Source organism: Physeter macrocephalus, chromosome 9 (genome assembly GCF_002837175.3).
Source record: "Physeter macrocephalus isolate SW-GA chromosome 9, ASM283717v5, whole genome shotgun sequence".
NCBI classification, from domain to species: domain Eukaryota; kingdom Metazoa; phylum Chordata; class Mammalia; order Artiodactyla; family Physeteridae; genus Physeter; species Physeter macrocephalus.
In genome coordinates this window covers 77,121,164-77,136,578 of record NC_041222.1, presented here as the reverse complement: position 1 = coordinate 77,136,578, position 15,415 = coordinate 77,121,164, and positions in this window count along the sequence as shown.

Below are 15,415 nucleotides of genomic sequence, written 5' to 3'. Positions count from 1 at the left end.
CCAACAGTTACAATTAGGAGCAGTGTTAGAATACACCCCCAGCCCCTCAAATTTCCATGCCATCTCACTTGTTTTCCTTGTTTAAAAAACTAAAAAACAAAAGAGAAACTCCTTTCCTTTGTCTTGTCCAGTGCCTCCTTTTGACCTGTTTGCATGAGATGCTGTGGCATTGATCGTCCTTCTTTAACAGGCATCACTATTTCTTTTAGGATAGATGGATAGGCAAGCAGTTGGCCACTGACTTTCTTTCTAATTACACACCGTAGGGCATTATACATCATTCTAAGGGTGAGAAAGGCTGCCACTCTGCTTTTATACTTTATACTTTACTTTCAATGGTGTCGAAGACTTCCAATGTCTAATTCTTTCTCTTTTCCTTATTAACAAAATAATTGATGAATCAAGTTGGGTCCTTGGTCAAAACCTTAACTAATGAGTTCTTATAAAATTCGGGAGTAATTCCTTCTATTTATTTTGGAAACACCACGGAATTTTTTTTTTTTTTTTTTTGTGGTATGCGGGCCTCCCTCTGTTGTGGCCTCTCCCGTTGCGGAGCACAGGCTCCGGACGAGCAGGCCCGGCGGCCATGGCTCACGGGCCCAGCCGCTCCGCGGCATGTGGGGTCCTCCCAGGCCGGGGCGCGAACCCGGTTCCCCTGCATCGGCAGGTGGACGCACAACCACTGCGCCACCAGGGAAGCCCAACACCACGGAATTTTGTAAAAGTTTTTGTCTCTAGGTGTTTCCAATTTTCCTTGTCCTAAAATTCTGAAGTTATTTATTTCTTGCATTCTTTCCCTTTAGATAAAAAATATATAGTGCTGCCAAAAGGCGGGAGGGGGAGGCAGAAAGGGAATGGCTATTATACCTAACTTTGTCTTGATTTGGCTTTGACATGTCCTTTGGTCATTGGAATCCTTATTGCTTCCTCATGGGTGAAGAGGCAGCAAGCCCCAGTGTCCACAGCGCTGGTTTTGGAGCTGGTTTGGGGGTCAGTCTGGATCTCATCCCAAATCTTCAGCTTCCTACCTTTGCACCTTGAGTAAGCAGTTTATCTCTCTGATCCCCAGTTGCATCATCAGGGAGAAATGTCCGTGTCCCCCAAGGGACTGATGTGAGGAGTTCCTATGTGGTGCCCTGGCTACAGAGTCTGCAAAAGTGTAGTCTCCATCAATGCTCACTCTCGTCCCTTCCAGCTCCTGTCTCAGGGCTGGAAGTGAGGACCCCTGCATTTCAGTCCTGGCGAACTCACCATCAGCCAGGGTTCTAGCAGGTCATTTTACTTCTGTTTCTTCCTCGAGAAAATGGAGGGGAGGGCTGAGCTGTCAGGAAGGCCACTCCAGCTTTCAGAGGCCCAGAACCCCAGGCTACACTTCATTTTCTGTCTGCCTTTCTGTGTCCGTGATCCATGACTCTTTCCTTTGCAACTGGCACAACTACCTGTTAATCTCTTCTCCAACTTCTCTCCACCAAAGTCAGCCTTCTTCCTCCTCAGCTACCCCCACCTCTTCTTCAACCTCACCCCAACCGTTTAAAGTGATCTTTCTGTCTCCTTTTGATTCTCTCCTTGGTTGACCCATATGTGCCAGGCAGAATTGATGGGACTGGAAGATCTAATTTTCCCCACCGTAAAGCGTCATAGTTCTCCTGGCAACTGAGACCAACAGAATGGTTTTCACAGGAGGACACAATGGAAGTGCTCTCTCTCCTTACCAGCCCCTTACCTAGAAGTTCCCTCAGGCATGCATTCACCCTTGGCTCTTTCTGTCCAAATAGCAGTGATCAGCCTCTAATTGTCACCTCTGATATTACAGGATCTGGTAACTAAGCAAACATCTTCCTTAGAGTCTCTATTAAAGTTTCAGTAAAAAGTTCTTATTTTGGCTTCTCTCTGAATTTTAAGATAAGATCTCTAAATACTTTCCCCCATCTGTAGTGTATTTTGGCATTTCCCCTCCCATCTGTCAGACAGTTTTAGTCCCTTCCCCTCTCTAAGGTGTGTGCAGGAAAAGGCCTACTGTGTCCCCACTAACCATCTTCTTTCTTATCTTTTTTTTTTTTTTGCTTACTTAGATTTGTAGTAATTGTCATCATTTATGTGTTTGAATTTTAAAATCACAACTTTCCAACTAGGTCAAAGAGAGATAGGTAGGAGTTTTTCAACTAAACAAAAGATAGAGAGCATTCCAGACAAAGAGATCACAGTGAGAATTGGGGATCCATCTCTGCTATTATTTAAATGTGATTTGATCCTGTACAAGTTACAGGACATTTGGAGCTTTCATATCCTCATCTGTAAAATCTTTTCCACGTCTAAGCTGGGAAGAGTAAATGAGATAACATAAAAATATAATTCGGTAAACTTGAATATCGATTCAAATGCAGGCTCTTATAATTGTCACAAAGGAAATTGGAGATAGGCTGTATCTATAGTGAAGTAGGCCCTGAGGATTTCACTTCTAAACACTAAAGTCTGCAAAAACCCTCCTTGCCTAAAAGCTTGCTTCTGGCTGCTGGACCATAGCAAATAGGTGAGCAGGGAGACATATGAGTAAACCTGGAGGCATATGAGTAAACCTAGCGCAGATCAGCAGAAACCCCTGGCCAACCCACAGATGTGTGAGCTGAATTGTTGTTCTTTTAAGGCACCAAATTTTAAACCATTAAATATTATGCAGCAACAGATAATTAATATACCATGTCTCTACTCTCTTGCTGCCTCAGACAGCCACAACACTAAGAGGTATGATCAGGTATGATCAGGTATGATCAGACCCTAGGTCTGTATATTTTCTCTTCTGAAGGCCCACAAAGCACCCCCTTCTCCAGAGCCACTCCTAATTGTGTATTAGGGAAGGAGATGATAAACAAAATGTTAGTAGAGGTTACTTTTCATTTTGGAGTAAGCTCAGACAGAAAATTGTGAAGCATCTGAGGGGTAAGGCATAATAGAATATTCCAATCTATCAGACAGGCTATAAATTTGCTTCCTATCACTCCAAAATGTTTTAAATGGGAAAATTTGAAATTAAGTGAATTGTGGAGCCAAATGACTTGAATGGATCTATGGAAATTTAACTTTTTGGTCCAACTAGAAACTGATAATTAATAGTTATAGTTGAGGCTAGTTGCAAACTCATAACCAGCTGCAAAAATCATAACCATATGGGTTCAATGTAAACAGAATCTAATTCAATGTCTGAATGTGTTGGCTACTTACCTCTTCCCCATATGACAGTGTTGGGAGTGGGGGCAGCAAAATTTAAATGACCTCTGAGGACAACATGTGCATCAGAGAAAAATGGACATGGTTATTGAAGCAGGCTTTCTCCCAGGAATGACCATTTCTCCTTCCTTCTGGTGAGCTATCCACTTTTGGGGCATAAACCAAGCTAGAATTTGTAGGAAGGAGTTATATTTTCTAAGCGCAAGTCAGTTACCTGGCATTTAGTGTTATTGTCACCGTGGGATGAGGAGGTGTACCCATTTGTTGCTTTATCAAGTTCAGTCATGGCCTCTAATTCTACAGCAGGAAAAGTGTCAAGTTGTTTCCTCCCTTTTCATAAGCATGTCACAAATTCTCTCAGAGAGATGGAAACATCTTGCTCTATTGTACCTAACCAGATATATGCTTCAATTGGAAGTTAATACTTTCATAAACCTTATGATTCTTTTTATTAGTGTGATCTAATCTAGAGGCATTCTAATTTCTGAACGAGTAAGTATATTTAGTAGTTCCAATATGGTTTTCTTAAAGCAATAGGAAAAATCAGGCTGGACAAAACATTTAAAAAAACATTACAGGCAAAAGCTGGAATATAGCTTGACAGATGAGCAGCAAACAACTTCTATTTCTCAAATTCCTCAATTATCCTTTGTTAATCCTTTGTGGTTATTCCAAAATATTTGGGAAAGAAAGGATAATGGTAAAAACATTGTCTTATTTTTAAATACTTGTCTACATTGACATTTAGTTTTCATTTGTAAGCAAATGTTTATGATAATTGTCGAATCACTTATGATCAGTGCTGGCAGAGAAAATCAAAGATTGTATAGATCAACCACATAATGTTTAAATCCCTTCTGTAAATTCCAACTAAATGGTCATTCAATTTGTGCTTGCATGCTTGCCAAGACAGGGAGCATCCTACCCTGCATGAATCTCATTATCTCTTTGGACTTCCCTGACCATTTGGAAGGCCTTTTATATATTAAATGAAATAAGTTCCTAGAAATTTCCAAAGATCAATTACTGTTCACAGAATTATCAAAGATCAGAATTGTAAAGGACTTTCTAGGTGTCATATTCCAAAGGTTTCCAAACAGCAGAAACCACTAGTGAATTATAAAAAAGAATTTAGTAGGGTTCAACCAGCATTTTATAACAGTGAAAGATAATAACATATCAGAGTACATCACCTGTAGCAAGGACACATTTTGTTTTTTAAAATTTTGTTATATATGTGTGTGTGTGTGTGTGTGTGTGTGTGTGTGTGTGTGTGTGTGTCTGTTGGGTTGCAATGCAAAATTTATTTACCATTGATACTTTTAAAGACTTTAAAAGATACTGATGTAGTTTACACTCATTTTGTAGATGGAAAAAGTTAGGCCCAGAAAAGCAAAATGACTTGTCCAAGACCCCACAACTGGTCAGCAGAGGAATCCAGCTGGAATTCTCTTGACCTATATCTAGTATTCTTTCTGCTATAACATCAATGCTTGGGACCTTGCTGAACAAACCTAATTCCTTTTCCCATATATTGGTCCTTCAGCTATCAGTAGCACTCTTGCCTCCCCACTCAGTTTTCTCTTTTTCATGAGATACATTCCACTTTTTAAAAATAATGCCTCAAATGAAATCATTTTGAAGCCCTTAATCATCCTCATTTGCCTTCTTCTACAAATGCTTCAAATAGTTTCTACCCCTTTTTAAGTATGGCATATAGAACTGAAAAAAAATTCAGATGTGTTCGTGTGGCCATCATCTCCATTATTACAGACATGCTGCTTCTATAAAGGCAATCTGAGTTTGCATTATTATTTGGGGAAGCTATATCATATTATTGAGTCTTACTGAGTTTATTTTCAATTCTACCACCTAATTCCTTTTATTCATGATGGGACAATAAGGAAAGAAAAAAGAAACTAGCATTTAATAAATGCCTACCATATCCCAGGTATGGTATTACATTTTCACAAGTGTCAGAATAATTTTGTAAGATGTTCATTAGCATCATTTTTAAATGAATAAACTGAAGTTATGGATGGAATATCAAGAACTTGCCAAGAACACTTAAATTGGCAGAACCAGGGATTGAGAAGAGAGCTGAATGCGGTCTGTCATTCTACTGTAAATCTTAATTATCTCCACTGGGAACTTAGAAGGTCAGTTTCAGGAATAAACATCGTATCTTATTTTTCTCACTATACCGTGGTGGATGGGCTGGAGATGCCCCACCACTCAGTGTTCTGGTTAACATTGGGTAGAATTCTAATTCTGTAACCTGGTACTGTCTTGATAACTCTTTAACAGTACTTTGCTTTCCTAGGCCCAGCTTAATCATGCTTTCTCCCACTATTGTATTCCCACACTGTGTGAACTATCACACTCTAGCTGGGCCTTACAGACTACATAAATCAGGCTTTTCATTGGTTTAAACTAGAAATCCTCTCAGTGCATTTTATCACTATGGATATTTTAATGCTTTAATGTATATTAAAGTTCCCAGAGTGATCATAGGAAGGGTATATATGGTCTACATAGTCTTCTCCATTTCACTAGCTTTATTTCAGCTTCCCCCCTCCCTAGCACAATCTAAAAAAAATTACAATCTTTGCCATGTAAGGAGGTTCTACCCACAATCAGGTCCCTTGGGGACCTCAACTTCTTTCTCATGGAATTTATTCTAAACAAATACAGCATTCTCCTTTCAAAATTTCTAGTGAATATAATTTTCTCCCTCTCATTAGGCCATCATTAAATTTTATATTATTATACAGTATTTAAAAGGAGACCTTTTTTGTTTCAGTTTTGGCCGAGTCTACAAAAGCTGTGAATAATAAAGTAGACCCCAAATACCCAAATTTCCTAGATAGAGTGATTAGAGCACACATCCAGAATGCAGACTACCCTAAGGTATTATAGAAGTCTGGCCAGCACTAGCCTATCATCCATTACCTGGGCACAAAAGAGGCAAGGTGGAGGAGTGTTGTTGCAATCCTTGGGCACTGACTTTCTGCCCCCATGGAGAGAGGTGTGGACTTATCTCTCTCAGTTCAAACTATGTGAGAGGAACTTTAAGGCATCCCATCGAGTTTGGGAGCCCAAGGACTGGGGTTGGGCTCTTGCCTGGAAAATTCTAAGGGCAGGAGGGCATGTGCAGATAAATGGGATGCAACAGAGCTACATGTGGTGAAAGCTGCTCATTCAGTGAGCAAGGGCAAAGTCCATGTTTCCATGGCTCAGGTGTGGACCCTGCAATAGGAAATTGGTCTGGGTTGTCTTAAAAAGTGACTTGTCCAATTGAAGTCCTACAGGGTAAGCAGAGGGACTAACACCATAATGCCCTGGGGATGGGGGAGGAGTCTTAACAGATAAGCTGTGAGAAAGGCATTTCCTAGTCGAGGGACCTGTCAAGTGGAAGTCCCCAGCAGAGGATGTCTGAGGAACCCACAAAAGAGAATTAGCGGGCTTCCCTGGTGGCGCAGTGGTTGAGAGTCCGCCTGCCGATGCAGGGGACACGGGTTCGTGCCCCCGTGCGGGAAGATCCCACATGCCGCGGAGCGGCTGGACCCGTGAGCCATGGCCGCTGAGCCTGCGCGTCCGGAGCCTGTGCTCTGCAACGGGAGAGGCCACAGCAGTGAGAGGCCCGCATACCGCAAAAAAAAAAAAAAAAGAGAGAATTAGCTTTGAACTTCCCTCATGCTCAGAGAGCAGCGATGACGATAACCAATTGCCAGTCACGACAGAACTCTTAGCCCACATTCCTCTTTTCATTCCACCTGCTCCATCCCCAGAGGGACCAGAAACTAGAGGGATCATAGTCACTGAGTGGGAGTGAAGCTAGAAAATAGTGAAGAAGCTGACCCACTCACTCCCTCATTCTAGACTTCTAAACCCAAATCAGACCTGAGCTGGGTGGAGGTAGGGAAAAGCTTTAACTGGATAAGAATTCAAAGCTTTGACAATTACCCTGGATTGGACTGAGAATTTTGTGGTTATTAAACTGGGCTGGACATTGTCATACCCTAGTAAAATAACTATTTGATTATTTTCTAAGAGCGATCTGAGATGCTGCAGGACAGGTCCAAGATTTCATCCATAGACAGTAAAGAATGAGTTAATGGAGAAAGTTTAGAAGGGAGTGGTGAGAAACTATTTAAATTGTTTGTTTTTGTTATGCATGATCAATGCCAGTTGTTCAGTTAGTAATGAACATAATAGGAATATTATGATAGCCAGTAAAGATCTTTTGTGGTTTTGCTTTTCTCTTTCCACGTATTTGCTCTCCCATCTAGCTTCTTATCACTCACAAATTTGATAAGCCTTTTCCATTAGAGTTGCAAGGAGTTATTTCATGAGGCTGGACATTGGCATTGCATGACATTGCATTCTGGTTGGGTTGTAAGGACAGGCTGCCTAGTGACAATGAATAAATTCCATTGGAGAGATCCTATGTTTGTGTAACATACTGGTCACATACAGAGGTCTACTTGTTAGAGAAAATACTTGCTAAATTAAGAAATACTGTAACAAATGTTAGTACTAATGTGATTTTTCTTGTCATTGCTGTCACCATCTGAATATAGTTTGAAAAGTATATAGTCATTACTTAGTCTGTTTTGGCTGCTATAACACAATACCAGAGATTGGATAGCTCATAAGCAACAGAAATATATATATCACAGTTCTGGAGGCTGAAAGTCCAGGATCAGGGTGGCAGAATGGTTGGGTGAGGGCCCTCTTCTGGGTCGTAGACTTCTCATTGTATCCTCACCTGGAGCAAGGGACTGGGGAACCATGTGGATTCTCTTTCATATAGGCATTAATCGCATTCATGAGGGCTCCACCCTCATGACGTAAGCACCTCTCAAAGGCTCCACCTCCTAATACCATCACATTGGACATTAGGATTTCAACATATGACTTCTGGGGGGACACAAACATTCAGAACACAGCACCAGGATGCATTTTTATGAACTCTCCATTCCTTTTTGTGAAGTAGTAAAGTGACTAAGATACAATCTTGATTATGTTTTTAGCTGAAAGTATAAATTTGGAGGAATAAGTGGCTATTTTAAGTCTATTTTAGAGTGAGTATTATATGCCTATTTCTTCAACTACAAAATCTATTTTGGCAAGAATCACAACTTTTATTTAACTACACTTAGTACTTGGCAGTGCTCTGGGCATGCCTTGAAGATGTTAACAGGAATTCTGCATTGAAATTAAACCCTTAGCTCCTAGCACCATTCTGCCTTTCTCAGAAGTCTCTCAAGCTTGTGTGCCTATTTCCTTTAAATCATGTCAACATCCCATTCCAGACAAACTACAATATTTAAAACTGTTGGAAGTTCCATTACCAAGGGGTAAGAGTTCTTGTTTAAGAAAACATTATTACTGAATTTCAGAAAGGTGCTGTTCAACTTCAAAGACCAGTCTTGCACAAATACAGTATTAGAAGACATGATCCTAAGAAATTGCAAACATCACTGGAAGTTGTAACAGAAGCTCAATTTTATTTATTTATATCTCATTTATATCTTGTTTGTTGTCTTAGTTGGGTTCTCTCAAAAGTAGACACCAAGACAAGCACTCAGTCGGAAGTAGTTTATATGAAAGTAGACCCCAGGAGACACCAGAAGGGGGGGTGAGGAGACTGAGAAGGGACAGCAATCGAACAAGATTGTGTGACTGAGCATGTCCCTGGGGAGTTTAGGGAGTCAGGAAAGCACACCTCAGCCTGATCTCCACAAGCTGGTGTCACCAGGTGGGGTCTGCTCCAGGGGCGCTAACTCTCTGGCAGTTCTGGTCTGCCCTGGGTCAGCTGAGGGGACTCCCACTGTTAGAATAAAAGAGGCCCAAGTCAGTAGCAGGTCTTTGCTTTAAGCAGACTTCAGATCCTTCAGATAGGGGTAGGAAATGCCCAGGGAACATAGGCCAGACACTGACAGCATCTGCTATGCCTGGGCTAATAAGAAATGAAAAGTCACGGCTGAAATTGGCAGTGGTGCCCACTAGAAATCAAGAGACCAGGTTAGTTTCCTATCAGTATCACCTTTCTTGATGTGAATAGAATGGGCAAAGGTTATGTTCAGAAACTACTACATTTGGAATAATGGAGGTCATTGAGATCAGAGGGTACTGTGTGAAGGACATTAAATCTGTGCAGTGAAACATCACATGACCCCATATTAGGTAATAAAGGGGATAAAGCCAGAACTAGGGTTAAATATGGGCATGGAGGAAGGTCTGTGAATGCCTGAGTGGGTGTGTCTGTTAACCCTACACTCAAAAGAGTTTGAAAAATCCAAAAGATTTTGTGTCCTATTGTGAAGAATTTTGTGAGAATATTTTTTATTTTAAATATACATTTAAGAATAGGACAAATTATAAACATGTTGGAAGTATTATGACCTGTGAATTTGAATCTTGACTACCTTTACAAACTAACAAATATCCACAAGCAATTGCTCATTCATTGCCAAGTTAACCTCTAGAAATCTCTGTTCTGTCCTCTGAACAACTGTAACAACCCAAGAATCTAATTTGGTGCCTCATAAATGATTGTGTTCCATCTCCTAACATTTATTTTTAAATTCTATGAAAACACCAGCTCACAGGATGTTGTGGTTTTTTTTCCTCCAGTATTTCTGCTGTTCCCCAGATGTTTGAAACACGTTGTGGCTTTGACTTCTTCCAACTACCTCCTGTGATGAAGATTACCTTAATTGCTTGTTTGTGGAACATTCAGTCAGAGACAGAGTATGTTGTAAAAATTACCAATAGATGAAGGCTGACATTTTACATTCCTTGTTATTCCATTAACAGTTTCTTGTGAATTCTTGTTTGGCTTTTTTTTTTTTTTTCCTTGAAGCTAGAATATCCTTTGAAGTCTTGTGATCACTGTTCATCATCCGTCTACAGAGTGGGTCACATCATAGAGAAAAGGCTTTTTCCTCTCAAACAACATTCTACTAGCATTTATTGAGCACCTATTGTGTGCCAGACACTAGTTGTAGAGAATGCAGATGTGAATTTATCAGGCTGATTCTTGCCCCTCTGATGCCTACATTCTAGTGGAGGAAACAGAAAATAAACACATAATTGAATCAATATGTGTGGTAATTTCATGTAATGACAATGCTATGAAGAAAATAAAGGAACAACTAATGTTATCTTTTTTGGTGTTTTCTCTACCCACAGCTATTTTATACACATATAAAAAGTGCAAATACATATTATATTTTCTTTCTTTTTTATGCAAAAATGGTAGCATAATATATATACATTTTACTGCCTTACCTTTTTATTCTTTCTTTAAAAAATTGATGTATAATTGACATATATTATATTAGTTACAGGTGTGCAGCACAATTATTTTATATTTGTATATACTATGAAATGATCATCACAATAAGTCTAGTTAATATCCATCACCAATATAGCTACAATTTTTTCTTGTGATGAGAACCCTTAAGATCTACTCTCTTAGCAACTTTCAAATATAAATATAGTATTATTGACTATAGTCACCTTTTCTACATAGCCATGTATCTTAGAGATCATTCCTCATCAGTTCTTAATGAATTTTCCCATTCTTGTTTACAAGGCTACACAGTATTTCACTGTGCAGTGGTACAGAATTTATTTCACCAGACTCCTTTTGATGGATATTTATATCATTTCTAGTCTTTTCCTTTTACAACAAATGCTGCAACAAATATTCTCTTACATGATTCTACATATGCAAATGTTAACTATTGGATCATTTCTGAGAAGGTGAATTGTTGAGTCAAAGATATGTATATCTATCATTTTTAAGAGAATGCATTTTATGTCACAACTTTTATGAATACGTAACATGCGCACATAGTAAATCTCTAAAAGGAACAAAATCATATAATGCAAATTAAGTCCTTTTCACACCTCTTTTCTCCTAGCACCAAATTCGTTTCTCCAGAGATAATAAATGTTACTTGCTTCTTGTTTATCATTCAGAATTATTGTATACTTTAAATGTATTATATAAGTATAATACATGTATATATGTTATAATATATGTACTTATACTTTATTGCCTTATCATTGTATTTCAGCCATATAGCATCATCTCTTGAACATCATTAGTAAAAGTGCTGGTTCCATTGATTCTCCTCATGCTTTTCTTTGTTCTAGGGGAAGGGCAGCTATAGGTATGAAGTCTTATATTGTCCTTGGCCACAATTTTTGAACTTTTTCCAATATGTCATTTTCTTTTGTGCTTGATGCATATCAACCATCCTGGGAACCTCTTTATCATCATCCTAAAGATTCCCCTAGCTCTTTGTGTGTGTGTGTGTGTATGTATGTGTGTTGTTTCTTCTATCACCTGTGTTCTATGAATTCTTCTTTAGTGGTTTATTCTCACCTTTAGGTAATATACATTCTTCAATAGTTCCCTGAGAAAGAGTTTGCGGGAGGTAAATTTTTTGAGACATTGAACATCTGAAAATGTTTTTATTCTATCTTCTCAAATCATTATCTCTTGACTGTTTGGGTAGGTATAGAATTCTAGGATAGAAAATAATTTTCTTCAGGATTTTGAAGATATTCTTCCACTGTCTGTGAACTTCCAGTGTTGCTCTTAAAAATCCAACTCAGTTTTAATTACTAATAGTTTTTAAGTGAATTTCTATTTCTTCTATTGAACTCTTAGGACTTCTTGTTGATCCCAGTGTTTTGTTATTTCACAGTGATGTACCTTAGTGTGAGTCTGTTTTCATCTATTGTGCTAAGCATTAAGGGGCTCTCTTAATGTGAAAGAATATATTTTTCAGGTCTTCATAATCTTCTTGAATTATTTTATTGAATATTTCCTCCCTACACTTTATTTATTCTATCTGGATTTTCTATTATTCAGATGTTTCAGTTTCTGAACTAGTGATCTTCCAGTTTTGTTAACTTTTTATTCTTATTTTATATGCTTGATTTTTACTTAGGTTAAGGGAAATTTTCTTAATTTTACCTCCAAAGCTTTCCACTGATATTTTTCTCCTCTGCTCACATGTTTTTAATTTCAAAAACCTGTATTTTTTTGATTTCTGAATGCTTCTTTCTTATATCGTTCTGTTCTCACTTCATGACTGCTATGCAAACAGATATGCCACCATCTCTTTGCCCTCTCTGCCCATGGAAAGATGAGTGTGACACAGTCTGAAACTATATATCTATAGTTTGAAACTTGTATCTAAGAGAAAATTGAAGTAGGGGATTGTGATGGGAGACTGAGAGCTAGAAAGCTTGGAACTGTGATCAGCGACTGAGATTTTAACAAGCAAATTAAAAAATTACAAGGCTTGATTTGATTCACTGAAATAGAAAATAGAATAGACCAAATTTTTCCTCTAGTTGGATTAGTGGTTCAAAGTCAAGAAATTATATGCAATCATAAAACCAAATATAAGCCTAATATTTATGCATATATGAGGAGTGATTCTCTGATCACACCTGTTTTTTATACTATCTGCTTATTTTGTAGGTTTTTGAGTGATGTTGAAGTTCCCACATCTCTATCATTGAGCAGAGGTGCTCCGAGAGAGTCCTTATTTATGGACAACTGTGACAAAAATGGGTAGCTGACCACAAGTGTCACTGTTTTCCTTTCCAGGTGTTGCTCAGCCAGAGGATATATATCCCATCTACCCCTTGCATCTAGGTAGGGTCATGTCGTTAATTCTCTTCCAAAGTGTGTGAACAGAAGTGATACATGCCATTCCCACCTGAGGTGTTAATATTAGGTGCATATTCTCCGTACTCATCCCTTTCCATGAAATCTTAACTACAGGAAGGAAACAGCCTGGATCCCTATGTCATCACTTGGAGGAAAACCTCATTGCAAACTGAGTCATGAGCAAGAAATAAATTTTCAAAACTATGTTAAGCCATTGAAAAGTTAGGGTTCTTTGTTATAGTAGTGAATACTGATAAATACATATACAGACACATTCTGTCTACTTAAGTGAAGAGCTGAAGCTCATGGGAATGCTTCTTGTGTTACCAAGATTGCCACCTGTGGCAAAGATCACAAATATTCTTACATCTAGGTGCACATTAAATTTTGGAGGCACTTTTAATGAAAGCACTACATTAGAGCTTATCCCACAGTAGAAAATCCAGACTCATACCAATAGATTAAACAGATAATCTCACTACACAAGAGGATCATTCACTTCACCAAATCATGGATCTTATCATTAAAAAAATCAGGCTTCCTTAGAACATTTGGAAATATAATTTAACTTAACAAGATGAGTATTACTTCCATGCAAGGACCCCAACCTCATGCTTCCCATGATCCATCCAGGTCATTTGGAATGCGGCACACCTGGGAGATATTTCCCCAAAGGTCCAGGAAGGGCCATTCCTGCCCAGTTGAATTCCTTCCAAACACTCTTCACATTAGCAAGTAACACTGTGGAATACACTTCACATGAGTGCAAACTGGGAAGGACCAATGAAAATTCCTGGGCCATCTCAGGCTCAGAACAACCTTTTACCTCCTGTGGGACTTTAGGCTCTAGATCCCTTCTCAGGATTGTCCCTGGAAGCCCTCTGATATATGTCACTTCAGTTCCCTTCAAGAGTCACCCAAGACACACTCACTTAGCATTTGTGTCCACTCACTCCCATGGGCTTGCTCTTTGTAGAGATAAGAAAAGTCTTTTAGAATCATCTCATCTCTCTTCTTTACTTTTTGACACTCATCTTGGGAGAGGCTGAAGAAGTAAAAGGAATTTCCAAATTCCAGTGGGTCAGTGGACATTCCAACTTTTCTGAGCCTTAGCAACACATCAAGGTATTTGAGGATAATGTTTGAATCTCATGATATTTCTAGAAATATACCTAGTATAAAATATGTACAACTGTTAATAGTAACAGCTAATATTTATTGAGCACTTACAATGTGCTAAGTACTGTTCTAGCGCTTTGACAAATATTAACTCTTTCAATCCTCACAATTATTCTCTATATGTTTAGAGAGCAATGATTAATTGCCCAATAAGTGTTGACTGTTTTTTTAATCCAATCTACTTATCCAGATGGTCTCATCTTGTCATTGTGATTCTTCTGTCCTGGGGAATCCATCGCATTTCTGGGTTCCTGGCTTACAGGCCTTGTTCATCTGGCCTCTGACTAAACCAGGTTTTTACAATTAATAATACATGTTTTGATTCTCTGTCTGCAGTCTCTACCACATTCTCTCCCACCCCACACCACCCCACTCCCTTCTACACATCTTTTCCCTCAGTTGTAATAAAATATATATATCACATTCATGATTTGGTATTTGCAGAATAATTTTTAATATCATAGAATCATAAGCTTTTGGAAGTGGGAAAAAAATCTCATAAAACTTTTTGCTTTCTGCAGATATGGAAACTGGGCCTAGATATATGAGGTTACTTGACAAGGATTATGGAATTGGTTTAATTGTTTAGCTGGTACTATTCTTCAGAAAGGCTGCTTTCAACTCCCTTCTCATCACTCTATGCCCAGTAAAAGTTTTTTTAAGGGAAAAAACTTTCATCTTAAATCTTGTTTCAAACCATTAAGTGGATAAAAGGAAAGTATATCTCTCTCTCTTCCTCTTTTTCTATTCATCCATCTGTCTTTCCATCATCTAAATTTCCTAGGTAAGTTTTTTCAAAGTGCAGCTGGGCATAACTTTCATGTGATATACCTGTATATTGCCAATTAATAAGGAGGTATTCATTAGTCAAGTGAATACCCTGTCTGTTTACATATAAATGTTATAAATGATGGAAAATTCAGTGACTATTTGTAAGAATTGAATTCATTTCTGTGCATGTGGTTATTTAATCACAGAATTTTACACATTTGGTGTACATTTATTCACCTTTTTAGAGGGTAAATGTTTTAAGATATATGAAAATGGTTGAACTGTGTACAAGAACTCTAAGAAGCCATAGAAGAAATGCTAATGAGGACAGATCAAATGGACTATCAGACTGAAATTAGACTCAGTGTTGATGATGATGAAAATGGATAGAAAAATTGAATAATGAGAAATAATTAGAAACATTAAGAAGAGTAAAGTGCAATGGGTTGGTCAAGAAGTATACAAGTTTAAGAGCTTGTAGGAAATTTGTTAAAACAGAGAGCTTGAGAATGGAAGATTTTGGGAACAACTTTT